Here is a 13,754-nt window from a genome sequence, read left to right as displayed (position 1 = left end):
AACCTAATGGCTACCAGTTATATTTTGTTTTATATTTGTGGTTTTCAAAGGTACTTATATGACCAAACTAAAAGATTCCAGACTAATGGGTAAAGTAAATGATTGGGAAAACTAGTGGTGGTAGTATCTGATCATAGAAATAGTTTGGTGTGACAAAAGTAGAAACACTAAAATTTCACAGGAACCTATAAACCATTTTTACCATCACTATGCTGTTCATGAGCTAAATCTGGGGAACTCTGATTATACATATTGTAACAATGTATTATGTGGTAGAAATGTATATTAAATATTTACTCAAATAAACACAAAAGACTTTGGGTTCAGGACATGGACGTTCTTAATACTGCAAGATTTAACAGCCAGATCTTTCTAGCTAACATCAATTCTGTTAGGCTAATGTGGACATTATTTGGATTTTAGACATTAGGTGTAACAAACGCTTGCTATATATGGAAGCTGTAGATCTAGTTACATATTCTTGAGAGAGCGGACATGAATTTGGGGGAAAGCTTTTTACATTAGGTAGCTGATCCAAGCCTGCTGAGTTTTTCTCTCTTCCAAAGGAAGACAAGAGCCTGTAAATTTTTGCAAGGGATTGATTTGAGAACATAGCTTAATTTTTAAGGTCAAAGAAACTAATTCAGCTCAGTGTTGTTGTTTTTGTTTTTTTCTGAAAGAACTTCTAAAAACTAGCTGTGATCCTTCAACTTCTTATTCCTCCCTCTCTAATTACTCTTAGCAAGGGTTTGTTGCTGCTGTTAACGCTAGCAGTCATTGGGAAGGATAATATTGGGGCTAAATTTCTTTTATAAGAAAATTGTACAAGAGGAACGTGTACACAAATGCATACTGAATACAATAAAATGCGTATGGAACTGTCCTTCGTATGTGAGGGTGAGTTTTATTTGTTGTGGTGGTGATAGAGCTTGTTTGATCATTTCAACTTTCCCCAGTAATTCTTCTTGTGATATGTGTATGTGAGTTAGTTATACGAGATTAGGGATTTGGCTAAACTATTAGCAGAGTCACTGGTTTAATTCAACTCAGTTTAATTTCTTGGTATAATAGTCTTGGACATATACAGCTTTACTTAATAGAAAATAGTTTTGTGTCAGTTAGTGGAATTTATATGTCAATAAAGAAATACGAAAAAAAAATACTAAGTAAGTGCCTATTAAGTGGTAGGTGTATTACAAAGTAATGAAGATGCTGCAATTGAGACAGATAAGATTTATATCCTTACTGAATTTACATATGTCAGAAACCTAAATTAAAAGAAGCATAAAACCTTAAAGATCAGATTCTAGGTAAATGGTCAAAAATGTGGAAAATAAAGAATAACCTTCCTGTCCTTCTCTCCCTCCTTCCTTCTCTCTAACTTCTAAGAGAGTGAAGATATTCACATTTTGTATTATAATTTTTACATGTACTCATATTGTAGATTTATAAGTACTTCAAAATTATGTGTGATTTTACAATAATTCCACTACAGGAAGATTTCTTTATGAAGAGCTTTGGGAAAAATTATAGTACAGCAGTACTCCCTTTGAAAGATTTTCAGCAGTTAAGGTTAATTTAAAATCAGATCAGACAAGCATGGTTTGTGTTATTTTTATAGACACTATTCAGTATTTTGTTCTTGGAAACTTTTAGGAACGAAGAAGCTATTATTCATAAAATGAAGTCATGCTGGAGACTTAAGGCTGGTTGTAAAGTGTTAATCTTTAGAGATGGGGAAATATTTCTTATCTTGAATTTGGAATGTGGGTAACTTTAAGACTGTTGTATGAAGCAACATTGCCTTTGCATTTTACTTACAAGAGAGAAAAATGTGGACTCTTTTAGTGGAGCAAAGCACTTTCTGACACACCTCTCAAATTACACACCATTGAAATGATCCCCACAATGTGTTTGGCTCATGTGTTTCTAGTTAGCTACCAAGAATGAAAGATTCATACCGATCTATTTCAAAAAACATCTTTATTTGCATTGCAAAGAGCTTAATTGTTTGGAAACAGGATCAAGAATTGCTTTCAAGTTATAAGCTGGCGTGTATGGGTTGGGCCGTGATTGGCATTGAACTTTAAAAAATAGAATTTCTGTGCAAAGAAGGTTCTCAACAAATATTTATCAAAGCGCTGATTACTATGTTGAATGTAGAAGGATAAAACTGCCTGAGTTTTCCCACATTGTTAGTGATGTGGACCAAATATTTTTGTAGCTATTATAGAAAGTCCTGATAACCTTTCCCTTATCTTGCCTTTTGGGCAGTGTATAACAGAATCACAGGGAGGAGGAAGTCATACAAACTTGCCAGACAGATGATGGGAGTCCCTGTGGCAAGCTTGTGACCTAATTTTCCAAGCTTGTCTACCCAGCTGTAGAGTTATAGCTATATGCTGTTAACTTGAATAACACTAGGCTTGTATACAAGATTGGGGGTTGGGGAGAGAAGGAAGGAGGAATAGGTATATAAATCTCTCTCTCTAGTTTTGCCAGATCCCATAACATAGAAGCACTTTTGTTAAAAAAGAAAACTTAATTCATTATTTCCTCATTTTGGTTATTCCTTCTTATATGGGTCTCAAATAATTAATAGAGAACTTTATTTTTTTAAAGATTGATGGCAGTTATTTTTGAAGTTTGTTTTGAAGACTTTTTTTTTTTTTTTAAAGAAAAAGGTAGTATGAGAGTGTGCTGGTTAAAAATGGAATTGTTCCCATGCTTTTCTTGTGCAGTAAATGAATTTATGCATTTCTGGTAACAGTTCCTTGATGATCCCAAGATGATGAGACTGTTTTCCTCTCATTAAGCAAATATTCATGAGTTCATGTAGTTGATAATGTTTAGTAAGTTACATAAGATTTCCAGCTTTGTTATAAGTTTTACAAATTGCTACTACAGAAATGAGAATTTTAGATACCAGTATGAGGTAGTTTTGTTAGGTCATACACTGCCTTCTACTTGCCATCTTGCCTCTATAATGTTAGCCAGACAAGGATAAGACCTTTCTTTTTCTCCTGGTATGTATATAGGTCATGTCATGTGCTATTTTGAAGTATGTTGAACCAGCTGGGATGATAAAACTGACACAGACTTGTCAGCTGGACTTAACATAAATCACACTATTTTTTCTAGTAAGTACTTAGAATATTTATTTGCTTCTACTACATCATCTCTCTCCCCACCCCAACACTTTCTGACTTCTCTCTAGCATCTCTTTTTTTTTTTTTTTTTAAAGATTTATTTATTTATTTATTTGAGAGAGAGAGAATGAGAGAGCAAGCACATGAGAGGGGGGAGGGTCAGAGGGAGAAGCAGACTCCCTGCCGAGCAGGGAGCCCGATGCGGGACTCGATCCAGGGACTCCAGGATCATGACCTGAGCCGAAGGCAGTCACTTAACCAACTGAGCCACCCAGGCGCCCTCTAGCATCTCTTGAAGGGGCCAGTAAACCCAGTACTAAAATATTTCATACATCTCCCTTTACCAGGTAATTGGTCCCAGGCATATCTTTAATACCCAACTGCATCAAGGTATTTCATTCATTTTCCTTTCTCTGGGGGGTGATTGAATTTCTTTGGCCGCAGGATTGCCTTCTAATTTTCAACTTGACTTAAACCAGATTGTAGAAAGAAAATGATTATTAATTAAAATTAATAACATTGGATGTAATTTTAATAATTTAGGCCTCAGTCTCTTTTAGAATGTATTATGGAACCAATTTAAAATGTTATTCTTCTCTGTCTTATATGTATGTGTCTATGTCAGACTGTTTATATTATAAGCTCCTAGAGTCCATGTGTCTCTTAATTCTCTTGATGTGATGTTATGCATATCTGGAAGTTATTTTCTTAATGTCCTCTTTCTGCTGCCTTGTTTGTGTCTTGTTCCCAGCTGAGGTTCCTGGGGAGAACCTTACTACCTGTTTCCTCTTTCTCACTCTTCCTTCAGTAGTCCACCCACTGTAGTCTAGTGCCTGAGCTCATCATGCCTCTAGGTCATTTGTAGTCTTGTAAAAGCCAAGCCAAAAGGCGAATGTTTAGTTTTTATCTTACTTGATTTTGCTGTAGCATTTGCTGCAAGCTCTTAGAGGACATGGACTGTGATTTGTTCACTATTGAATTTTTTATTGCTTAGAATTTGTAGTACTTTGTAGATTGTCCATTTACTGAATGAATGTATGCTTGTAATGAAACACCTTTTTTTTTTTTTTTTTTAAAGAATACTCTTCCTTTGGCTCCCATGGTGCTTGCTGTTCTTTCCTGGTTTACATCCTACCTCTCTTTCGTTACTTATTTGCACTTAGATGTGCATTCAGAAGCTCTGCTCCTAGGAGCTTAATATGTATCTAAAGTTGTTCCAAAGTGGTAATCTCCTCAAGAAAGTTGTAGCTCCATCTGTTGGTAGCAGAGAAAGCCAGTGCTTAATTTTTTGGGGTGGGGGGGTCTCTGTTTATGGTTTTGTTCATAATCTGAACACTCACAAGTTGAGGAGTTTCTGAGTTTTCCAGAATTCTTTTCTCAGCTCTCCTCTCATTTCATGTTTCATTGTTTTCCAAGATGACTTCAGCACTTCACATTGTTTTCATTAGAAGAGTGACTTTTCAAATCTTTTATCTCCTGCTGGTAGTAATGTCCTAAAACTCTAATCTAAACTCTAATCCTTTGTTTCTGACTATACCTGAAGGTTGCACAGGCCTCTTAGACTTCACATTTACCAAAATATATTTGTTGCATTTTTCCTAAACCTGCTCCCCTCTTTTTTTTTTTTTCCCTATTCCTCTAAATAGAGCCACTATTACTGAAATGGTAATATTAATGATCTGTGAATCTTTCTGGACTCTTCTCTTTGCCTTACCCACCAGTCTGTCCCACCTTTAAGTGATCAGTCACCAAATCCTTTGATTCCTATTACAGAATGGCTGACAGAGCATTCTCTTCTCTGTCCTCACTGCTAATCATATTATTACCTTGCTTTAAAATTCTTCAGTGTTCCCCATATGCTCGTTATAAAGTCCAGTTCCTCTTTATAGTGGCACACAACGACTGCCCTCTGTGACCCAGTCTCCCTACTTTACTTTCAGGTCTCATTCTTTGACTCTTGTATTCCACAAGTGCTATAATTGAATACAGTAATTGAATACACTTAGCTTTATGCTTCCATGACTTCACACAAGCTGTTCCCTCGGCCTGGGGTTTGCTCTCTGTCAACCTCATCATTTTGTCTATATTATTTTACATTTGGCTTAAAGGTTACTTTCCTGGAAAAAATTAGTCAGTCCCTTCTTTGTGCCCAAGTGGTATCTTACACTTACTTTGAAGTAGTAATTAAGTTGCATTTTATGGTTTATTTACTTGTTTTTCCCTTTAACTACTCTGAACACTTGGCAGGTAGAAAACATGTCTGAGTAATCTTTGTCTTTCTTGTGTCTTAACGTAATGCTAAGTGGACAGTATGTATTCAGTTTTTGTTTTAATACATTTTCAAAGAATAAATTTTTAAAATGCTTTTTGATGTTAGTGAGATTCCAATATCTGTTCTACATGTGAACAAAGTATGATAGAAAAACTGAGCAGGGTTCATTTGTTCACTGACTGTTTCACCTCTTCTCTCTCCCAGAGTGTTCTGGAGGTGAAATTGAAAGGTAGACACTGTTCATCTGCAATATCATTCTATTTCTTCCTCGGTCATCATTCTTCCATATTTTGTACCATAGATGTTACAAGGTTGTCCTCCGGCTGCCCAAGACATGTCACTGTTCCCATCCCTCTACCTTTATGAAGTTTAACATTCAAGTTCTATCTGGCTGGAGAGCCTGTGATTTATAGATAAAATGCTGGGATTGGGCCAGTATGGGAAACTTTAAAATTGAACCTTTTGCTTCTTGCCACCACCTTTATAGCTCTCCTTTCCACTAAAAGTAGACCTACAGTATTTGCCAGTAGATCAGTATTCAATCAGAACACCTCTCTGGAGGTGACTTATTTTATAATCTTAATTATTTAAGAAAACAGAGCTGATTAGTAATCAGAATAGACGATAATCTTAAAATGTATAATATATGAGATATGTAAAGATTGTGTGGTCTAGCTGTCTTATTTTACTAATGAAGAAAGTAAAACGAAGACAGGTCAAATGATTTGTCTGACGTCATACAACTAGTTCATTGCAGAGTTAGTCTTAAAATCTAAGCATCCTAAGCCTTTGTGTGACTGTACTGATGCTCTCTTAAATTTGGTCAAGAATTTGAAAATTCATTTACTCAAAATGTTTATCAGCTCTATCTATCTATCTGTCTGTCTCCCTCCCTCCCTCCCTACCTATCTGTACTAAGTACAGTGGTGGGCACTAGGGATGGTGATAAGGTAGCCCTTCATAGCTGGGACTAAATCATGGAGTGAAGGAGGCATAAATAAATTACTAAAATGATATAAATGATAGTTCATCTACTCAAATCACAGGTACAATACTTAGGCTTTTACTTAAAATCTCTTTATTAAAATTTTAGAACTAATTTGCTCAGCTTATTTCCAATCCCAGAGGAATAAAGAAATAGAAGGTGATGATGAGGCTCTAGAGAGGTATATAAACAGCAAGGGGAAGGGACAGCTGAGAGGCTGGTGAGAGAGAGGAAAAAATGCCTGCCTGCACATATTATATACTATTTGCTTTATATACCATATATACATTAAGCAAAATAACCCAAATCATCATAGACTAAGTACATTTAATTAAGGGGAAAAGTTATGTTTCACACTTAAGTACACTGTAAGAATATTGTAACACATTATGCAACTTGTTATTAAAAATGTTCAACCATAAAGTGACCATTAAGAAATGATTATAGGCCGCAACCAGGGCAGAATGTTGGTGGGTGAACACCCCTTGTGTTACTGAAGAGTAATGTTATCATTATAGTGGAATAAGAGGTTTTTGTTTTTTTTTAATTTTTTTCCATTCGTCCCTTTCCCTCCTGCAAAGAACACCAGTTTTGACACTGACAATCACTCATGGACAGTAGTGCCCTTGTGGAAGCCTGGGAGTCCAGCAGAAAAGTTCCAACACATCATTGGAGCAAAAAAAAAAAAAAAAAACCAACAGAAAAACAGAGATTGAACACAGTGGAGAGGGTAACAGGTACAGTTTCAGTCTACCTGTGTTGCCCCCAACCCCCCAACGCATAGCTCAGTGCCAAAAGAGAACTTGGCCCGGGATTTCTCCTGTGGGGGAAAGTGAGAGTATGTGAGTGAGTGTCCAGCTTCTCCAGTATGTGGGATGCCACCAAAGAGACCTACTTCTTTTCTGCCCCATCCACAATACTAAGGAGTGAATTGCATGATGGGGAAAACAACTGTTAGGGCTCAGGGTGGAATGTATCAAAGGGCTGCAGATCCTACTAACAGCTTTGCATACTATGTTAGGAAGCCCATCCAGGAGCCGCTGGGGATGCCTCACCTGTGGATCTTTATAACTGGCCCACAGGCACCCCCAACACTCCATGTACCTTACCCCTGCACCTCCTCATAGTGGCCCCATAGTGGGCCAGCTCCTGTGTATACTCCTGAAGCAGTGAGAATGAACTTTTGCGGACAGTTAGTGAGCTCTTGCAGAAAGCTGGCCTGACTGCAGAATTGGGAGAAACTATACAAGCTTGAACATTCAGTACTGCCCTAGGGAAAGCAATGGGAGGTTATCAGCATTTGACCTGACTTGCAGGATACACAGAAGGTATACAATCTTATGAATTCCCCCAGAGAAAGGAATAAGAAGTATGCAGCAGGGATATCCATAGAAAAGATCTGAGAAAGCCTCAGAATCTTTAAGGGGCTGAAGGAAGGTTTTCTTTCCTGAAGCCCGTCAGTAAGGACTGGAGAAGATGACAGTTTCTTCAAATGCAAAGACAGCAGCACAGAACTTTGAGGAACCTAAAAAAATCAAAGAAAAATGACACCACCAAAGGAAGACAGTTTTCCAGTAACTGACACCCTCCCTCTTCCCATGGATGTTTTCAATTTTCCTGATAAAAGAATTCAAAATAGTTATTTTAAGGAAGCTCAGGGAACTACGAACAAACAACAAAACACTGAAAGGACAATTCAGTGAAATCAGGAAAACAATACACAAACAAAATGAGAAGTTTAACAGAGATAGTAATTATAAAAAAGAACCAAAAGAATTTTGAAGCTGAGGAATATAATGAATGAAACAAAAAAATGCAATAGAAGGCATCAACGTCAGACTGTGTCAAGCAGACGAAAGAATCTGTGAAGTAGATGACAGATTATTTCAAATTATCTGTTTTAGAGGAGAACAACAGAAAGAATGAAAAAGAATGAAGAAAGCCTACTTGAACCATAGGATACCATTAAAAGAAGCAATCAGCACATTTTTGAAGTCCCAGAAGGAAAAGAGAGGGAGAAAGGGGGCATGAAGCTTATTTAAAAAAAAAAATAATGGAGCTGAAAATTTATCAAATATTGGGAGAGAATTAGACATTTAAGTTCATGAAGCTCAATCTCCCCAAGATTTCAACCAAAAATAATCTGATCCTAAACACATAATAAAGTCTAAAATCAAACACAGAAAGCAAGAGGGAGGGGTGCCTGGGTGGCTCAGTCGGTTAAACGTCTGACTCTTGATTTCGGCTTAGGTCATGATCTCAGGTAGTGAGATGGAGCCCCGTGTCGGGCTCTGCCCTGGGCGTGGAGCCTGCTTAAGATATTCTCCCTCTCCTCACTCCCCTGCCACCCTGCCCTGCTCATGTGTGCTCTCTTAAAAAAAAAAAAAAAAAAAAGCAAGAGGAAAAATGTTCCTGACCTACAGGGGACCCCCACAAAGCTATTAGTGGAATTCTCAGCAGAAACATTGCAGGCCAGGAGAGAGTGGGATGGTATATTTAAGGGAAAAAAAAAACTGCCAACCAAGATTTTATCCAGCAAAGTTGTTCTTCAGAAATAGATAAAGACTTTCCCAGACAAACGAAAGTTGAAGGAATTCATCACCATTATACTTGCTTTATGAGAAATGCTGAAAGTAGTTCTTCAAACTGAAATGAAGTGATGCTAATTAGTAATAGGAAAACATACGAGAATATAAAACCCACTGATAAAGCCAAGTATTTAGCCATTTTCAGAATGCTGTAATACTATAATGTAGTGGTACATTAACTTATTAACTCTAGTACAAAGATTAAAGGACAAAAGTATTCAAAATAAATATAGTCATAATACATTGTTGATGGATATAAATGACAAAAACAGGTAAATTTTGATATCAGAAACCTAAAATGTGTGTGTGTGGGGGGGAAGTAAAAGTGTAGTTTTTGTCTATGATCAAAGTTAAGTTCTTATCACCTTAAAATACACTATTATATCTATAAGATATTCTTGTAAGCCTTGTGGGTAACCATAAGCAAAAATCTACAGTAGGTACACAAAAGATAGAGAAGGGAATCAAAGTATAATATTACCAAAAATTATCAATTCACAAAGGAAAACAGCAAGAGAGGAGGAAAGGAACAAGGGAACTACTAAACAGCCAAAAAATAGTAAGATGATATTGGTAAGTCCTTCCCTATCAGTAATTCTTTTAAATGTAAATGGATTACATTCTCCAATCAAAAGACATAGATGGATGAATGGATTAAAAAGACAGAACAAGAGCTAACTATATGCTGCCTATGAAAGACTCACTTCAGCTTTAGCAACACACATAGGCTCAAACTGGAGAGTTGGAAGGTATATTCTATATAAATGGAAACCAAAAGAGAGAAGAGGTAGCTGTACTTAATATCAGACAAAATAGGTTTTAAGTTAAAAACTATAGTAAGAAACAAAGAAGGTCTTTATATAATGATAAAGAGTGAATTTATCAAGAGGATATAAAATTATAAATATACATACGCACCCAACATTGGAGCACTCAAATATATTAAGCAAATACTAACAAATCTGTAGGGAGAACTAGAAAACAATACAATATTAGTAGAGGACATTAACACCCTATTTTCAATAAAAGATAGATAATCCATACTGAAAATCAGTAAGGAACCATTGGATTTGGACAATACTTTAGATCAAATGGATCTAACAGACCCATGTAGAACATTCCATCCAAAAGCAGAAAAATAGTCTTCTCAAGTGCACATAGAATATTCTTCAGAATAGATCATATGATAGGTCACAAAACAAGGCTCAGTAAATTTAAGAAGATTAAAATCATACCAAATATCTCTTTTGACCACAGTGATACGAAACTAGAAATCAGTAACAGGAGGAAAGCTGAAAAGTCTACAAATAGTGTGGAAATTAAACAGCATACTCCTGAATAACCAATTGGTCAAAGAAGAGATTAGAAGGGAAATAAAAAAAAAATCTTAAAATTATAACAGCATACCAAAACTTATGAGACACAGCCAAAGCAGTCCTAAGGGGAAAGTTTATAGCCATAAACTCACTGAGAAAAAGGAAAGTCAACAACCTAACTTTAAACCTCAAGGAACTAGAAAGATAGCAAATGAACTTTAGCAGAAGGAAGATCAGAGTAGAAATAAATGAAGTAGAGACCAGAAAAAAACAATAGAAAAGATCAATAAAACTAAACTGGTTTTTGAAAAGATAAACAAAATTGACAAACTTGATACATCACTAATCAGGGAAATGCAAATCAAAATCACAATTAGATAATACCTCACACTTGTTAGGATGACTTCATCAAAAAGACAAGAGATAACAAGTATTGGTGAGGATGAAAAGGGAGAAGAGGGAACCCTTGTGAGCTGTTGGTGAGAATGTAAATTGGTACAGTCATTATGGAAAACAGTATGGAGGTTCCTTAAAAAATTAAAACCAGAACTATCATAAGATCCAGAAATCCCAGGCTGCCTGGGTGGCTCAGTCGTTAAGCGTCTGCCTTCGGCTCTTGTCATGGTCCCAGGGTCCTGGGATCGAGCCCCGCATTGGGCTCCCTCCTTGGTGGGAAGCCTGCTTCTCCTTCTCACACTTCCCCTGCTTGTGTTCCCTCTCTTGCTATCTCTCTCTCTGTCAAATAAATAAGTAAAAAATCTTAAAAAAAAAAAAAGATCCAGAAATCCTGATACTGATTAATTGAAGGATGGGAAGTTAGGATCTCAACGAGGTATCTGCACCCCTGTGTTCACTGTAACATTATTCACAATAAGTAAGACTTGGAAACCACCTTAAAGGTCCCTCCACAGATGAACTGGTAAAGAAAAATGTGGTGTGTATGTATATGTGAATATATATATATATATATGAATATATATGTATATATATGAATATTATTCCTGTATATTATCAGCCAGTGGAAAGGAGAAAATCCTGCCATTTGTGACAGTGTGTATAGATTGAGGGCAATGTGTATAGAGAAAGACAAATACTCTATGATTTCACTTAATATGTGGAATCTAAAAAAGCTGAACTTAGAGAAACAGGAATAGAATAGTGGTTGCCTTGGCTGGTTGTGGGGCAAATAGGGAGATGTTAGTCAAAGAGTACAAACTTCCAGTTATAAGATGAATACACCATATATATATATGAACACCACATTGTGACTATAGTCAGTAGTACAGTATTATATCCTTGAATGTTGCTAAGAGAATAGATCTTAAATGTTCTCACCACACACATAAAAATGGTAATTACTTGAGGTTATAGAGGTGGTAATCATTTCACAATATACAATATGTGTATCAAATTGTCACATTGCATACCTTAAACTTACATAATGTTATTTGTTAATTATATCTCTGTAAAGCTGAAAAAAAGAGAAATGGTTGTAATATTCAAAATTCTCTGTGGAAAGATTGGCAAATAGAGGCATGAAGAAGGTTTTTTAAATGATTAAGAAATATCTTATAAAATGCTGTAAAATATATAAGTTGTTACAAAAATATTTTAAATTTGTATACAAATGGAAATAAAAGTAATTAAAATAATTTAAAATTACTTTAAGAGGTACTCTATTATCTAGAAAAGTCATGTATGTGGAAAAGCTGTATGTTATAATTGAAATGAATTGAAGAGTGATCTATTATTCATGATATTGAGAGGCTATTATTTGTTCACTTATATTTATATCTCACTAGAGGTATACATATAACTTTTTGAAGAGTAGTAACTTTAAAAAAAACTTTCCTGTCCAGTGCCAAAGTTACGGTCTGGTTTATTGCAGAGATTATAAATGTGTTGACTGAGTACTGAAATAAAGTCTCATGCTTGAAATTATTTTCCCAAAACATTCTGAAAATGTTATGTTCTCAGGGGAGTTTGCAGAAGTTTATTTAATCCCCAATAGAGCTGATTTATAGGGACTAAAGTTTTCTGTTTTCATAATAGGAACAAGAACCATAAAATCCACCCGAGAACCCGAGAAACATATCCTACCTTTATTGTTGCCAAAACCTCTAGAATAATATTCTTTCTAGCCTTTCTCATGTGTTTAACCAGTCTGTTCCACCCTACACCCTCCCCCCCCCTTCCCCCATAAGAGAGGTTTTCATCTCTCTTTTCCCTTTGCTGATCCAGGGGTAGAAGAATTCTTTTGCCAAAAGAAGATACTATTTTTATCTGATAAAGTGATTAAGTTGGTTTATCTCATTTCAGCTGTCTTGATCTTAAATTATGTTTATGCTATTTAAATTCTTGTTTTGTGGATACAGTTGACTCTTGGACAATATGAGTTTGAACCGTACTCCACTTATATGTGGACTTAATTTGATACAGTATAGTGCCGTAAATTATTTTCTATTCTCAAAATGATGGTTTTCTTAATATTTTCTGTTCTGTAGCATATTTTATTGTAAGAAAACAGTATGTAATATATCTATCTATCTATCTATCTATAACCTGCAAATTATGTGTTGGTCAACTTTTTATGTTATTGATAAGACTTCGGGCCCACAGTCGGCTATTAATAGTTAAGTTTTTGGGGAGTCAGAAGTTCTATGTGGATTTTTGCCTGTGCAGCGATTGGTGCTTCTAACGCCCACATTGTTCAAGGGTCAACTCTCTTTTGTTTAGCATCCAAACTATTCCCCAAAGTCTCTAACATCTTGATAAATTGATTTTTTTTTTCAGATCATCTACTAGAGTGATATGGCTGATATTAAACTGAATTAGAGAATGGTGGTAAAATATTCCCAAATTAAAGCATGAAGGTAAAAAAGCTTAAAGGACAAAAATTTACTCAGCCATGTTTCATGGGATAGTTTTATTCCTTCTGGTGACAATGTGTTATTTTGGGTTGCTTGGGCTAGGACTTGTCTTTGGTTGATGTCCAAAAGTTAAGCTCCCTTGTTTTGGTAGGGAGTGGGTCGGACTCCACAACTCTCTAGAGAACAAAGTTTTTCCACTCCAAAGTGCTAGCCCTCTGCCTGTTCCAATCCTCATTTGGTGTTTGGGCAAAGCTTACTCTTCTATTCAGTGGCTTATTGCCTAGAGTTTGAAAAGAAAGTTATTGGATAATACTTGAGTTTTGTGTTTCTTTGTCACTTGAATGACTTGTATATGATGGGTATGTTTTCTCTAATTCATTTCCAAAGGTATAGAAATAAAAGGCAGGGTGAAGCAAATGTGGACAACAGTGTCTTTACGATATCTCATTTGAGTTCATGATGAAATTGTACAAAATAAATTCCCCTCCTTTCTTTTGTATTTTGAAATTAGCTCTCAATACTGGCACAAATAATCCTTACAATGAGTTAGCTCCAGGAATAGTTCAATTCTAGG

General features: G+C 35.8%; 1 protein-coding gene across 7 annotated transcripts in view; it reads left to right on the top strand.

Moving 5' to 3' along the window:
* EPS8 (EGFR pathway substrate 8, signaling adaptor) overlaps positions 1–13,754 on the top strand; it is a 200,011-nt gene that overhangs the window by 39,612 nt on the left and 146,645 nt on the right. Inside the window, exon 1 of one of the 7 annotated variants that reach the window (XM_078075657.1) lies at positions 13,165–13,183. The exons of the other annotated variants lie outside the window; for them this stretch is intronic. The gene's annotated coding sequence lies outside the window, so the exon portion shown is untranslated. Of the gene's footprint in view, positions 1–13,164; positions 13,184–13,754 lie in introns of those variants that run through there. 7 annotated transcript variants of the gene reach the window in all.

Source organism: Halichoerus grypus, chromosome 6 (assembly GCF_964656455.1).
Source record: "Halichoerus grypus chromosome 6, mHalGry1.hap1.1, whole genome shotgun sequence".
Taxonomy (NCBI): domain Eukaryota; kingdom Metazoa; phylum Chordata; class Mammalia; order Carnivora; family Phocidae; genus Halichoerus; species Halichoerus grypus.
Note: the sequence above shows the minus strand (reverse complement) of the source record. Positions and strands in the feature narration are given on the sequence as shown.